A 14,672-nucleotide genomic window follows, 5' to 3' on the forward strand; every position below is an offset into this window, starting at 1 on the left:
TTAGCGGAGGGAGGCAGCGTGACGTAGTAGTTAGGGTGCTAGTTTTGTAATCCGGAGGTTCTATGCTTAAGTCCCCCACCCTGCCAATAACAGGATTTGGTCTCGGTTGTCCCGAGTTCAACTCGTGACGGTCACGCTTATAAAAGTCAAACGGTCTGACTCCTGCCGGGTGGGAATTTCAACTGTTGATTTTATTTCTAATATTTGCTTCAAAATTTGTAGTCATGGCCCTGAAAAGCCTCACTGGGATTGGTCATTAAAGATATTTAAACTGAATGAACACATGCTATATGTGCCTCCAGGCTCTCTTTCAGAAAGAAAAAATGAGAAAAAAAATCGTGTTCTTTCCAGATCCACAGTGATTTATCTTAGGTTGCTTACAGAATGTTCTTTTGGCTGATCCTATTTGGACTACTTGCTGGCCTGTGCTGACCGTTTTTGCCTGCAAACATACAAATCATTAAAATATATTCATCAGTACGTCAGGTAGACCTATAGTCAAGCTAACAAGGAAACTGTCATGTGATTGTTTCCACGTTCTTTTCTGTACTTAGATGGCTCAATGTGCACGTGGCTTGCTTATACGACACGCGTTACACTCGTGCTGGAAGAACCATGAAAGGCATTTGATTTTTTTTTTTACCTAACAGACAGAATAATTAACACAAACGCAGCAAATCAGAGTAGATATGTTCTAGCGTGTTTCGACCATAGGAATGACTCCCACATAAAAAGAGCGGGGTTGCTCGTCGAAAATTTTGAAAATAACCCCTAAGAGGTAACAAGATCATGTTTCGTGCGCGTTACTTGAATGTGTTTTCACCCCTAAGAGGGACCAATTCTGAAACAACACATTTCTTCCTGTCATATTTTTCTCGGCTCAATACCCTAAGAGGTACCTGAAAAGCTCCTGCTGTGGACCTTTTCTCCCCTAAGAGGCACCAATTCTTATACAACACATTATTTCCTGTGAAGTTTATATGAAATAATTCATATATGAACTGCGGTTGTAGATGAAAGTGAAGAATGATCATCGCAGTTCCCAATGTGTGGCTTGTCCCTCGCTCCCAATGTGTGGCTTCATAGCTCAGTTGGTAGAGCATCGCACCGGTATCGCGGAGGTCACGGGTTCGAATCCCGTTGAAGTCCTGATTTTTTCAGGCTTCTTCTTTCCAATTGCTTAAATTGGAAAAAGAACTGCGATGATCATTCTTCACTTACATTATTTCCTGTCATATTTTTTAGGCGCAATACCCTAAGAGGTACCTGGATAGCTCCCGGTGTGGACCTCTTGAGGCTGAACACACTAAAAAGTGCTAAAATCGATTTTTTTAAGCCCCCCGTCCTTTTCATATGGGAGTAGTAAATCTCATCGTTCTTTGAGTTCGCGTTGTAGAATGTACGTATAGGTTATGTAGTGAGCTTGAAATAAACTGAACTGAAAAAAAACATGCGTGATGCCGTTTTCGTAACTTCGCAATGTGTCTTTCAGTTATAAAGTTTGGTCTGCTTTCGGATGGGTTTCTTTTCTTTTAAATTTTCCGGTAAGTATATCCACCTCTTTGACTCTTTAATTTTCCACTCACTCAAAATTTTCTCGTTCAGTTGACCAGTTATTTCTTTTTTTTTTGGTCAACGAAATTTTGCCGTTTACATCCAAGACAACTTTTTAATTTTACCTTCCCACCCCACCTCAAAATACCTTTTCTACCCTTCGCGTGCTCAGAATTGTTGTCTTGTTGTTGTGTGGCATGAAACTGGAATTAAATACCCTGGTCTTTCCGAATCGCCCTTTGCTTTGAAAAGCCACAAGTACTTTGTGTGATGTGCAATTTATGAGAAAATGTGCTTCGCCCTATAGCTTGCATGTTGACTTTCATAAGTAACAAATCATCTATACAGGTACATGGAAATTCCCATGCACCTTCCTGAACAAAACATGCAGAGGTACGTGGAAATTTCCAGGTACCTTAATTAAGATGATACATAAAATGTACGAGGAAATGTCTTTGAGGATACATGAAATATATTTCCAGGCTCAATGGTCTTCACTCTCAGCCAGTACGTTCGATTCATCCCGTCAAACCTCGCAGAAGCTCAAACGTATTGCCACAATATTTTATTTAATAAGGTTTTTCTAGATGAAGTGATGCTAAAGAAATCACGATATTTTGAAATTAAACGGATAATGAAGACTCCTCGGTGAGAACGCGTCAGATAGGTGAAGATATTTCAAAAAAATATGACATCATACAAAAATTAGCTCTCTTTTGGAAGAACCATGGACCTAGAAATTAATGAAAACCACATAGGTCATTACATTGTTAAAAATGTACTGTTTGTTTGTTTGGCCGGTTCGCGTTCACTGTTTTTATCTCTACGGCTGCATGCATAGATTTTAGCTTTCAATGACTGAATCTCGGGACTGCATATCTGTAAACAGATTACTCAGACGAAATACGGATCCGTCATCTTCTTATTTAAATATGTAATGGAACTTGAAACTTTCCACGTACATTTTCTTATGTTTAGCCATAAGGTACATAGAAATTTCCATGTACTTTTGTAATTAACCTTGACCGATAACATTGCCAGTTTTTTCCTAACTTGGCAAATATATCAACATTTTTGGTATTTAGGTACCAGTAAAAGAAATAACAAACATTTGTTTGGCAAATAATCAACATTAATCGTGAGTTAACGTTCTTGCCACTTTTGATTACCCCATTGCCGAAAACTGGGTCATCGTATTAATTTTTACCATTAGGTGTTGGTAGATATACTAGTGTTTTAGTAAATTTGTGCAGTACTTTTTCTTAAAGCTTCGCTTCTGGCAAATTTCTTAGGGATTTGCTACATTTGTACCAGTTGACGTTTCGTCTCCCTTTGGCAATACTTATGCCGTTAAGAGGGTCGTGAAGGTGGGGTACCAATCACGCATCACGCTGAATTTTTCTTTTAAATCACGCATCACGGAGAATTTTTTCCACCAATCAAGCGTCACGTAAAAAGAAGTAAGTGCATCGCCAATTTTACTTTCTCGACCCTAAAAGCGTCGTTGAAAGAAGAACTTTGCCGATTCATCCACAAAAATGCATTGGCAAATATGCGACCTCTCACGCGACAACGTTCCTTACGGTATCCGTTCGAACGGCTGAACGCACGGCAAGTGAACTAACTTGTGAAGAGACTCCCAGCGAGGGCGGAAAAAATATCCGGCGGGGACGGAAAAAAAAATCCGGCGAGCGAAGCGGGCCGTTAAGTTCGAAAAAAAGAATTCCGCGAATTGCACTCCCCTCGTCACCATTCCGCTCTCGGCTCTCCCCGCTCGCCCTAGACCAAACTTGGCTAGCTCCCACTAAACCCATTAACCCAGAAAGGGAGCCTGTTTGCAGGCTGCAAGTGAACGGATGATTTGAATAGCGATAGTCAGTTTACTTCTTCCAAGATAGCTTAAGATCACTTGGTTCTACATGAGTTGATAACCACTGAATATAATGAGTAGTGACTCTAGAAAGGATTTAATGAAATGCAAACTGTGAAGGTAAATGTGAGGGATTCATGAGATGTGGACTGTGTAGGTATATGTTGGGAATCAATACGATGAAAGATGAGTAGGTATATGTGGGGGATAAATGACATGTAGGCTGTGTAGGTATATGTGGGGGATTAATGAGATGTGGGGTGTGTAGGTGTATGTAGGGGATTAATGACATGTAGGCTGTGTAGGTATATGTAGGCGATTAATGACATGAAGGCAGTGTAGGTATATATGGGGAATTAATGAGATGTAGGTTGTGTAGGTGTATGCAGGAGATTAATGACATGTAGGCTGTGTAGGTATATGTAGGGGTTTAATGACATGAAGGCAGTGTAGGTATATATGGGGGATTAATGAGATGTAGGTTGTGTAGGTGTATGCAGGGGATTAATGACATGTAGGCAGTGTAGGTATATATGGGGGTTTAACGAGATGTACGCTGTGTAGGTATATGCCGGGGATTAATGAGATGTAGGATGTGTAGGTATATATGGGGGATTATTGAGGTGTAGGTTGTGTAGGTGTATGTTGGGGATTGAGATGTACGCTGTGTAGGTATATGCGGGGGATTAATGAGATGTAGGATGTGTAGGTATATATGGGGGATTATTGAGGTGTAGGTTGTGTAGGTGTATGTTGGGGATTGAGATGTAGGCTGTGTGGTTATATGAAGGGGGATTAATGAGATGTAGGCTGTGCAGGTATATGTGGGGGATTAATGAGATGTAGGATGTGTAGGTATATCTAGGGGATTAATGAGATGTAGGTTGTGTAGGTGTACGTAGGGCATCAATGAGATGTAGGCTGTGTAGTTATGTGAAGGGGGATTAATGAGATGTAGGATGTTTAGGTATATGTGGGGGATTGAGGAAGAATACTTCATTATATATCCAGGAGGTATTGTTTTAAGAGAGATTAAGAGAGATGTGCATATTGCGGTGGAGTTAACTGACCGCCCGACCATCCGGGTGGTGTCGCACTTATAAAGCGAAAGAACAAAAGGCTTGGCTGTGAGCCAATGAGAAAGCACTGACGTCATAGCCAAACTGGACAAACGTATTTCTGACACCGGCTGGATTTGATTATTCAAAATGGCGGACATATCTTAATTTAAGCGAGTATAATATGCTAATTTGCCAAACATTCTTTATATGCACGCTTATGTTCTGCAACGGCTTTGTAATTTATGCTATACATACAGTTGTATATTAAAATACGCGTTCACCTAAGTGCATCTTGAGTTACAGTAGCCAGATTAAGCCTTGATTAATGACGTTCGTTTAAGGTTCTCTTTGCCATCTAACAGGGAAAGGGTAGTTAAAATTCGTCGACAACGTCTACCGTCTACGAATGCCTACGAGCGAAAACAACTTCCGATGCCTCGCCGCCTAAAGCATCACAATTTTCAATGTTATTCAACCAGATATCATTGTCTCCGCAATATTTAGATTTGAGGTCAATTAAGTAGTGAAATCCTCGAGGGCTGGAAGTTATGGAAAGAGAAATACTGTAATAATTACTTGGTTTGGAGCCATGTTCAAGGACTTTATTGCTGATGATGGCCTTTAAGTGTAGCCTTAAGCTATACCAGTTACACTAAAGAAGAAGATGCAAACAATTGCCGTGTAGTAATGGGGAAGATGAAAAGGTATTGCATCGGCGAAGTAACGTAAACGAGATTGTTCCAGCAGGAGGGAAAAACTTCCTAACCGAAACGCTCGACAACTTAATCGCTGAATTAAAAAGAACCTTGGCAAGGAGCTGCGATTTATGTGATTTTCTTAACGGTTTTTACACGATACTCTCATCTGCCTTCGACTGGGATAAAACATGAGCAAAGCACAAATCAGCCGCTTAGGATGACAGACCGCACGTCAAACAAGCTTATCGACCTTCCAGCATCCGAGATGCAAATATAGGGATCTTAACAATGACGACGCGGAGACGCCGAGAACAACGCCTTGTAAAGTTGAATTTGTCCAGGATGTCTATGGCTCTAGAGGTCGGCACACACGAGGGGGCTGGTCCCTACAACTAGTTGGTTTGAATTCGTGGGACTAGTCGCAGGCACCAAAGTTTGGTCCCTGCGACTGGATTTTGAAGCAAAAATGGCCAGTTCACACTATGGGACTTGTCCCCGCGACTAGGCAAGGACTAGTCACAGGGACTAAGTTCCCTCGCGTGTGCCGACCTTAAAAATTCGCTCAGGCTAACTATGTAATGACGGCGTTCAATTCTAAATAGAAATACGAAAAGTTGTCAGTTCGACTCATCGCTCGCGTTCGCGGTCATTCAATTTTGCGTCGTTGTTTTGCAGAGGATGGCTATGAAATGTACAAAGGTTTATTGAACACACTTGTACAGCCTTTGTTTTGCTCACTTAACCTTTTGTTTGGTGGTGCTTATTGATGTCGTGGTTTGCTCCAGACTCCGTCCACACTACGCCGGAGGAATTTGAAAACGCCGGCTTTGAGTTTTCGGAACGGAAAACATTAAAACGGACCTTTTCCAACACGATAGGATCAGGAAAACCAAGTGACTTCCCTGGCCGAGATTTCCTCAAACAAAACTATAAAACGTCCGGTGATTGTTGCGTTTTTAAGAATGGCTGACTGTTAGGATCGAGAAACGCCGGTCAACGTCCCATTTGACAAATCACTCATATTTTGCCCAAAGATACCCTTAGGTGACCTAATTCTAAAAATCATATTTAAAGGTTCCAGCGAATTTTTCTTTTTCAGAAATTGGCGAAAATTTGAAAGCGCGGTCAAAGTGCGGTTTCTCGTGTAATAAAATGACCGAAATAAGGTGCGAGGACGAAGCGCTGCTAAAGTCTTAAAATAAACTCAATTGACTTCAAACTTCACACAAATGTGGAACAACCACTCTAATTTATTCCTCGCTTTAAACTAATCTCAGATATGTTGATATAGTGGTTTTCCGAACCATTTTAAAAACAGCTATGAAGCGTGTGAAAAATAACGGCAAAATATAGGTCATGTTTAACAGCATAAAAATGCATCTGGTACCTCACTTTCCGATTATTTTACTTTACAGCCTTAAAATATCATTATTAAAGATATACCATGCCAAGGTTCATGCTCGAACTCGCAGTATTTCCCTTTGTGAAAAACGAAAATCTATGTCAATGTGTTGGGCGCAAATAACACAATAATTATGCACGAACCAGAGACAAATCAATTTCAATGGCGAAAGTAAAAGGCTGTCATTAATTAGAATCCCGTCAATTCACTACTATCAGTAGAAACATAATGTCCACTGCAGAAAAACTGTTTTTAGACGTTCTCGAACCATTGCGCGTTAACTTTGTTTAATTTCGTGTCCGCCGTCATGTCTAGTTTGTCATCGCGTGTATTTCCTTAATGTCAACAACACGTGAATGGTTGTCATAACAAACGCAAGAGATTTCCTGGAACCTTAATGTTTTCGATTCACCAAAACGCTTTAAGTTCGTTAAGACACAATAATGGGTCAACTTGGAATGCTTTTTAGCATCAAGGACGTTAAAGGATTGTAAATTAATTGAGTTGAAATATCTTGAAGCAAATCAAAATCGCGCCCTTATTCTAATTTGGTAAACAGCCGATCTCCATTCAAGTTCAAGAAGTCGAGAGGTTGATCCGGCAATGTATTACCGGTACAACATCAAAATCAAACCGAGGTCATCAAAAGTGTAAGTTTAAAAGTGTAGTGGCAAGTTCCAAATAAATTTCGCCTATATAAATTGGAAACAAGATGTGAAACGGTCCGACCCGAAACAAATAAACAAAATATTAATACGACTAATTTAACCCGAAAATGTCACAGAAAACATACCTAAAAGCCGTCGATTCCCCTCGATACCACTCCGCATTGCCTTAAAGAGCCCAAGCTTTCTGCTGTAAGAATCAGGGGCCTCATGAATCTGTATTTATTATATCGGCAACCATGCTGCGTGGCTGATATTCGAGACTCAGTAAAAGTTGTCACACAACCATACGAGCAGCCCGGTCACGCTTTCACTGCTCTTGCGCAAATGTTCAACATTTCGCAATTTACATAAACGGACTACAAGTTTAAAGTAGTGACAGTAGATTGAAATGCGCTTTTTAAAGCTGTCCTATCGAGGAACAATTATTTCTTGTTTTTGAATGGCTCTTAATTCTAGCTACAGTCGGGGAGGGGGGGAGAGGGTATTCTCGGAAATTTCGGATATCTGTATGCCGTGGAAGACTCCTTAGACCTCAATTACTTTTAAAATTTTATTGTATATTCTTACTACTTATCTATTTTTAGCTATCACTATTTATTCAGCCATTGTCTTAATTATGTAGGATTATGTATTACGTACGATTTTATTAATTTATAATTTTAGATAGTGCAGGTTCACATCAGGACTTAGCGTCTTGCCAATTTTGATCTCCAACCTGCTTTATGAAATAGATTATGTATGTATGTACGTATGATTAAGTGGTCTCCAGCTCTTAACGCCAACACTGAAACACTAGATGATTCTCGAAGTATCACAGGGGTCACTAAGCTAAATAATTTTGAGTGTAGCTCCGCTGAGTCAATTAACCGTTGGCGCGCATATTGCATTGACCGTGGACAGGTGGAGAAACAGTTAAACCGGAAAAGCCTGTTGCACATTGTAATTTAGCGTTGTCCAACACGCAGTCGGTCTGGTTGTAATGTTAATCGTATTTGAGAGAATCTCAAGTTTTCTTTCGACACATACTGGGGTGACATACTACTAGATGGGCGTGGCCGGGAGCCACGAGTCAAGTCAGTCAACTCGCCATGCTTAACCGAGAGGAGTGACTGCGACCTTAACATCAGTGCCATTATCAACGGGTGTGACCGAGGAAGCGTCTGCTGAGGTTTCCATAGATAGTAACCATGCACGGTAGGGGTGTATTGATGTCTTCAAGGCCGCTGCATTCGTGTCTTTTATAGGCTGTCTACTTTAGAGAGGCACTTGTCGCTGGAGAAATGTACTCAGTCCCTGGAAAGCTATTCCATGGACTTAGCCAAAATGTGCTACAAACCTTGCTTGGAGCAGGCGTTGGCGCTTACCTCAAAGCCACAATAGGTCACCAGGAAGCCCTCGTTGTTTTGAAAAAGGTTTGGGCTCTCAGGGCAGTCAGTGACAAGCAGCAATCGTATCTTATGGCAAAATTCCGCGTTGGTCAAACGACAGGCCGAAAGGTTGACGCCGAACTGGTGGCGCGGGAATACGCAGTGCCCGGAATCCTTATAATATTCGTTCTTTTTCAGGTGCTAGTTTTTCTCTCAGCTAAGTGCCGCCATGCGCCAAAGTGATCCTGATGAGATGCATGTTCAGGCATCTGAAGAGGAGGGAAATTTTAGTCAGGAAAGGAAGTTGTAGAAATACTCCAGCTCCAGCATCCTTTGGTACAGGACCAGCGAGACTCCTGTTCCTTGGCGATGGAGGGTGACCTAAAGAACCTGAAACTGTGTATGCTACCGTGCGGGTGCGAAGACGTGGGACTAGATATACCTCTCCCACTCGTGCGCGGAAAAGCACGAAACTCGGCGCTTCTGAAGTATTTTACTAACAACTGCACTTGGCGGAAGTATTCTTAGGAACTGCCGGTGTTTGGCTTCTTCGGTATTTAGCAAACACCTCTTGCGGGGGGGGGGAGGGGAGGGGGAGGATCGTTAAATTTTTGAAGAGCAGGGGATGGAGTACAGGAGGAAGACACTTAAGAGGAAAAACTAACGGCCGAATCGTCTCAACCTCGTTCCCAGGGTCTCTCATCTCACCACCCCCCTGGAGCGACCTCAGCATATCAGTTCATTAGAATAACACAGAGGCCTATTAGGGTAAAGCGTAGGGACAATCTGCAGTCCTTCCACTAATGGCTCACTATCACTCTTCTCGGTGTTAAGCATGGCAAATTGACTGACTTGACTCGTGGCTCCCGGCCACGCCCATCTAGTAGTATGTCACCCCAGTATGTGTCGAAAGAAAACTTGAGATTCTCTCAAATACGATTAACATTACAACCAGACCGACTGCGTGTTGGACAACGCTAAGTTACAATGTGCAACAGGCTTTTCCGGTTTAACTGTTTCTCCACCTGTCCACGGTCAATGCAATATGCGCGCCAACGGTTAATTGACTCAGCGGAGCTACACTCAAAATTATTTAGCTTAGTGACCCCTGTGATACTTCGAGAATCATCTAGTGTTTCAGTGTTGGCGTTAAGAGCTGGAGACCACTTAATCTTCCACGGCATACAGATATCCGAAATTTCCGGGAATATCCTCTCCCCCCCCCCCCCCCTCCTCGACTGTAGCTACAACTAAGAGTCATTCAAAAACAAGAAATAATTGTTCCTCGATAGGACAGCTTTAAAAAGCGCATTTCAATCTACTGTCACTACTTTAAACTTGTAGTCCGTTTATGTAAATTGCGAAATGTTGAACATTTGCGCAAGAGCAGTGAAAGCGTGACCGGGCTGCTCGTATGGTTGTGTGACAACTTTTACTGAGTCTCGAATATCAGCCACGCAGCATGGTTGCCGATATAATAAATACAGATTCATGAGGCCCCTGATTCTTACAGCAGAAAGCTTGGGCTCTTTAAGGCAATGCGGAGTGGTATCGAGGGGAATCGACGGCTTTTAGGTATGTTTTCTGTGACATTTTCGGGTTAAATTAGTCGTATTAATATTTTGTTTATTTGTTTCGGGTCGGACCGTTTCACATCTTGTTTCCAATTTATATAGGCGAAATTTATATGGAACTTGCCACTACACTTTTAAACTTACACTTTTGATGACCTCGGTTTGATTTTGATGTTGTACTGGTAATACATTGCCGGATCAACCTCTCGACTTCTTGAACTTGAATGGAGATCGGCTGTTTACCAAATTAGAATAAGGGCGCGATTTTGATTTGCTTCAAGATATTTCAACTCAATTAATTTACAATCCTTTAACGTCCTTGATGCTAAAAAGCATTCCAAGTTGACCCATTATTGTGTCTTAACGAACTTAAAGCGTTTTGGTGAATCGAAAACATTAAGGTTCCAGGAAATCTCTTGCGTTTGTTATGACAACCATTCACGTGTTGTTGACATTAAGGAAATACACGCGATGACAAACTAGACATGACGGCGGACACGAAATTAAACAAAGTTAACGCGCAATGGTTCGAGAACGTCTAAAAACAGTTTTTCTGCAGTGGACATTATGTTTCTACTGATAGTAGTGAATTGACGGGATTCTAATTAATGACAGCCTTTTACTTTCGCCATTGAAATTGATTTGTCTCTGGTTCGTGCATAATTATTGTGTTATTTGCGCCCAACACATTGACATAGATTTTCGTTTTTCACAAAGGGAAATACTGCGAGTTCGAGCATGAACCTTGGTATGGTATATCTTTAATAATGATATTTTAAGGCTGTAAAGTAAAATAATCGGAAAGTGAGGTACCAGATGCATTTTTATGCTGTTAAACATGACCTATATTTTGCCGTTATTTTTCACACGCTTCATAGCTGTTTTTAAAATGGTTCGGAAAACCACTATATCAACATATCTGAGATTAGTTTAAAGCGAGGAATAAATTAGAGTGGTTGTTCCACATTTGTGTGAAGTTTGAAGTCAATTGAGTTTATTTTAAGACTTTAGCAGCGCTTCGTCCTCGCACCTTATTTCGGTCATTTTATTACACGAGAAACCGCACTTTGACCGCGCTTTCAAATTTTCGCCAATTTCTGAAAAAGAAAAATTTGCTGGAACCTTTAAATATGATTTTTAGAATTAGGTCACCTAAGGGTATCTTTGGGCAAAATATGAGTGATTTGTCAAATGGGACGTTGACCGGCGTTTCTCGATCCTAACAGTCAGCCATTCTTAATTTCCTCCGGTGTAGTGGGGACGACCGGGCCTAAGCTTCCTAGGCTCCTAATGAAGTCAATAATCAGACGGCGTTCTTCAATGAGTCAAAAGAGAAAAAAAAGTCGGAGGAGGTCCCGCGCAAAGGAGAAATAAACACCGTAAACAAAATAAATATTTAGGAGTGGAACTCTTTAAAGACCTCGATCAAGTTTAATATTCGTTATATTATTCCCTTGTAACACGATCAGGAGCTTGCTTACAAGTTAAGTTAGCAGAGATCTTGTATACGAATTGAGAAGACGTCTACGCCACCTTTGCTATGTTCTAATATAAAGGCAATATTTGTGTTAAAGCTTTACACCTGCAAATCCTTTTCTGTGCGGCAACGGTTCTATGTCTGTAAAGGGTATAACGTGGCTTTTGAATTCAGTTAGGTCTTTATCACACAGACGTTTTCCTTGTGTAGTCTCTCGTTGCTTACACACACGTGTTCTCGAGCGGTATAAAATGACATCAAACTCTAACGTGTGTTATCGTTTCAGCCCTTTTGGACGAAATTCGTTCAGACCTTTTATGCGATAGCCGGATTCGGATATGGTGTGTCATATCTCTTGGTCTTATGCACTGCCAAAAATGATCGGTCGACAAAATGGACAAAAATAACACTGAAGCTCATAGTCCTTGTGCAAAGTTGAACTATTTTCAGTTGACTTATTCCTATAAATTGTTGTTTGGACCTATAGTACCATGAGATCCACGAAGATCAAAGACATCAGAGGTCAAGAAAAGGACGAAAAAGAGCAGAAAATGGTGTCACGTCTGCCACGATTTCATGATTTTTTTTAACACTCAATTTACTATTTACTTTGAATGAATGCTATCCTAGTTCAGAGAGCGTTCACATATCACGGAAATCTAATTGGTAAATCACGCATCGCGTGCTTGTAAAATAGCAAATCACGCATCACGTTATGATTGTTTTTCCAGCCCCGGCTGAATATTTTTATTTTTCTGACGATTTTCAACTGAAAATTTTCTTGTCAGTGAATATTCTTAGATTGCAGCGAATGAAATTTCTGTTTTTCGAATGAATTCGGTGTCTGGATGGTGTTAAGAAATTTTGGAGCCAGCCTACAGGCATAAGAAACAAGCAATTGTTATACACATGGCTATTGTACAGATCTTAACTAAAGGTAACATGTAGTCTTTTGAGTGAATTATACTCTACCCATATGTTCTCACAGTCAATGATTATACACCCTCCTCTTATTTAGGCCTAACAAGCAAACTAAGCGAAAGAAAAGAACTAGTGAAATTTAGGATAGGCAACCACAAACTAAGGATTGAGACTTATAGATATGATCAAATTCCAAGGGTTAACAGACTCTGCCCTATTTGTGAATCTAATCAAATTGAAGACGAATCTCACTTTCTTATATCTTGCAATAAATACTATATTCTGAGAAATAAATTTTGTAAAAAAAAAAAAATAGAATATATCATTCCGACTTTTTAAAAACAATTATCTTCGTTATTAATATTCAATTAGTAAAATTTATTTCATCTTGCTTTGATCTACGCAATATTCTACTTTCAAATCAAACCATTGTAACTTGATTGCTAGATCATAATATTATTATATGATCTCGATAATCGTTACTGTTTTAGTTTTAGTTTTAGTTTACAAAAGTTTTTGCAACACTGTATGTATTCATGGTCATGGAAATAAAGCTGGTTGTTTTTGTTGTAAGGCTGTTGTTTCCTGATGGACCAATAATTAAAAAGGAGTAAGACTTCCATGCTGTCTCCCATGAGTGACAAGCGAAGAGATATGTCCCACCTCACGACGGCTAGCTGAAATATTTACGTAAATTGTAGGAAATGGTTGTATCTTCTTGATAAGAAATAATATCCTCGTGGTTTTGCTTAAATTACGAGTAAAGGCTTGCGCGTTTTTCATCTTTGGTGGGAAATGCCAATTCTTATGCAATCGGTCGAGTCAAAGTTTCGTTTTATTCGAGTAAGTTTTAGTTTTAGGTAACAACTTGCCGAGGAGAGCACTTTTATGCAAACTCAACAATAAGTAAGTTTTTGAAATAAAAGAAAATAAGGTTTGATTGATGTGTCCAAACCTAGTGGGAGTGTCCATTTCTTATCGCGGTAAATGCGTTTAAATAATAGTAATAATGATTACTAAGAAGAAAAGAAATATAAGCACCGCTTGTAAATGCGGCATAATTCAAGAGTGTAAGAGGGAAAGCTGGTGAAGTTTTCAAGGAAAAAAGAGTGGAAGATAACCACTGTGTGATAACCAGGGAAAGAAAAGAAGACGAGGTCTTAACATTGTAAAGGTGAGACCATCGTCATTGATTTCTTTTTGTCCTTTGATACACTCTTTTTTATTTTCTGCCAAATTTAGGTTGAAAATATTCTTGTGGATATTCTTAGATTACAGCGTATGAAATTTCTGTTTTCGAATGCTTTTGGTGTCTGAATGGTGTTAAACTAATTTTGGAGTCGCACTACAGACATTCAAGTCTGATATGACACATAACGTCTTGCAGAAATGTTATTAGCTTCCAACATACGGCTAGTGTTGTTTTTGTTGCCTTTTCAGTGGCTGGATCTGCCGTTTAGAGAGAGAAAGAATTTGCTATGGTTTAGTTAAAAACAACAACAACAACGACAACGACAACAACACAAAAAATTATATTCTTTTCAAAATCTCAGTCCCGGGTTCATTCTTAAAATATTCTTAAAATTTCGCAAATTTCAGTCTCGATATTCTTATAAAATACATCTTATAATTTATAAAAAAGAATGTATGCTCTGCCCACGACTTTCAAACAGATGCAGATCTTCCTCTGTACGACAATTCTCACGGAAGGCTTCGAAATCCCCTCCCTTGCTAAACCACAACGATGTTGTCAGTCCACGCCACATAATTTGTTAGTCATGACACGTCATCAGGAAAGAAACTACTATTTGTGAAACTCAACGATTACACGGTCGAAACAGGATGAGCGTCATCTTTTTTCAGTGCGTATACGGTAAACGCACTGAATATTTTAAAATTATAAATAATTAAGAAGACTGAAAAAGGGTCAAACAAAAGGATTGTAGTTTTATTCACGGTTGAAACGTGAAAAGCCCTACAGAGTCACCTGCAATTTTTTCTCGCTTACACATTATGTTAGAATAAGTAACTATAGTTATTAATGAGGTTTGCTTTATTTTGTTGCTTCCTGTACATGTTT

The 14,672-nt window shown here is 40.0% G+C and overlaps 1 protein-coding gene across 1 annotated transcript in view; it reads left to right on the plus strand.

Annotated features, from left to right (window-relative positions):
- LOC145481019 (peroxiredoxin-4-like) overlaps positions 1-14,672 on the plus strand; it is a 254,197-nt gene that overhangs the window by 203,095 nt on the left and 36,430 nt on the right. The window lies entirely within an intron of this gene.

This window comes from Orbicella franksi, chromosome 3 (assembly GCF_964199315.1).
Source record: "Orbicella franksi chromosome 3, jaOrbFran1.1, whole genome shotgun sequence".
Taxonomy (NCBI): domain Eukaryota; kingdom Metazoa; phylum Cnidaria; class Anthozoa; order Scleractinia; family Merulinidae; genus Orbicella; species Orbicella franksi.